Here is a 1,730-nt window from a genome sequence, read left to right on the forward strand (position 1 = left end):
GTCTTGAAAGATATCATTGAGTTAGACTACTATGGGCATTTTAATGTTGTGGTATTTAAATGTGTTTGGTTTCAAGTGAAGCAAGATGAATTTGGATTTTCACTTGTGAACTTCACAAGGTTAACTTGTCAGAATGATCCTTTTGTATTGGCATCGCAAGTGCAGCAAGTTTTTTACATCCAAGATCCAATTGAAAAGGATTGGCATGTTGTTATCAAGCCTAGTGGTCCAAGAGACTTATATGATATGTCCAGATCCAATGAAGATATTGCATGGCAAATTGATAATGAGCCAAATGTTTCCTTTTCGGACCCAATTATCAATGTTAGTGATGATAGTGTTAGTTGTTCAAGGGATGACATGGATGGAGTAACAATCAATGAATCATTAGATGGTGTTCAAATAGAGAAATAATGACACATCTTTGGATGTTGCTCAAGGTTGTATTCTTCATTTGACTCTCTTTATTTGTTATTTTTTTATTTTAGTATAACTTTTATTTGTGGTATTTTTCCAGCAGAGAACTTTTATTACAATGACAAAGACTAAGCATAAAAACTCAAGCACTATGTCAAATTTTCTTACAAGAAAGACAAGTTTAGGTTCTTGCCCACAACCACCACAACCCCACCCACAGCCATATGTTCCTCATTCTCAAAAAGTTTATTCTCATTCCAAACAAGGACAACAATTTTCCTCTTGGACAAAACAGCCTTTAAAGGTGTGAAAAAAGAATTATTATATACTTGAAATGTACTCAAATATGCTTTGTATTTTTATTTTTATTTTTTGTTTCTTTTTCTCCAAAACTCATGATAGTTTAATGAACTTTTTATTTATTTGAAGGAAATGAATTTTGAAGTGCAACACTTTGCTAGTCAAGTGCCACCTTCATTGGTTGATGCTAATTTAGAAAATGAAGGTAATGTTAACAATTTTGTTATGATGAAAAATAGTTATTGATTTGAATCTGTTTTTTTTTTTACATTTTCTTGCTTTAAAATTCTTTTAATATTTTTGTTTCTTACTTTTTTGATGTAGGTTTTTCAACCAAAAAGACTAGGGGGCCGACTAGGGCTCTTTGAATTCATGGATTGACTGAAAACCATTGTAATTTCATATTATTAAACACAAGAGACCAGCTATTGGTCCCACTGAGGAAGTTGTTAATAATTTAAGCACTTTCTTGGTAACCTTGGCACGAAATGCTATGTTGACTCCTCTTGTTTATGTTGATTGGCGAGCAATGCCTCAATCTAATAAAAATGATATATGGGATCTAGTGAAGGTATTACAAACCCTTCATGTCAAAGAACCTTCAAATTTTTATATATGATTATTTCTTAATCATTATACTTATAATGGTCGCAATTCAATTTTGTAGGCAAAATTTGACATTGAGGCACGTGCCAAAAAATGGGTCCGAAGCACAATAGCAACTGATTGGAGGAATTACAAATGTTGATTGAACAAGATTTTTTATTCTATATATAAAACAGATGATGTTCGGCTTAAAAATTGTCCTAAAGGAGTCCCTTTTGAACATTGGAAAGTGTTAGTTGCATTTTGGAGTTCTAAGGAAGGAAAGGTATGATCTTGACTTCAAGTATTAGTAAAAATAATTGTTACAACTATTACAAACAAGTATTTTAGTGATAATTATATTATATGAGCTGTAGATACGTAGCATCAGAGGTATGATATCTCGTAAAAAGCAACAATGCATACAC

General features: G+C 31.8%; 1 pseudogene; it reads left to right on the top strand.

Annotated features, from left to right (window-relative positions):
- The first annotated feature begins 1,124 nt into the window (after positions 1-1,124).
- The window catches only part of LOC149526455 (uncharacterized), a 1,604-nt pseudogene continuing 998 nt past the window's right edge, over positions 1,125-1,730 (top strand).

Source organism: Theobroma umbraticum, unplaced genomic scaffold (genome assembly GCF_002168275.2).
Source record: "Theobroma umbraticum cultivar Fairchild unplaced genomic scaffold, ASM216827v3 scaffold_12.0, whole genome shotgun sequence".
NCBI classification, from domain to species: Eukaryota; Viridiplantae; Streptophyta; class Magnoliopsida; order Malvales; family Malvaceae; genus Theobroma; species Theobroma umbraticum.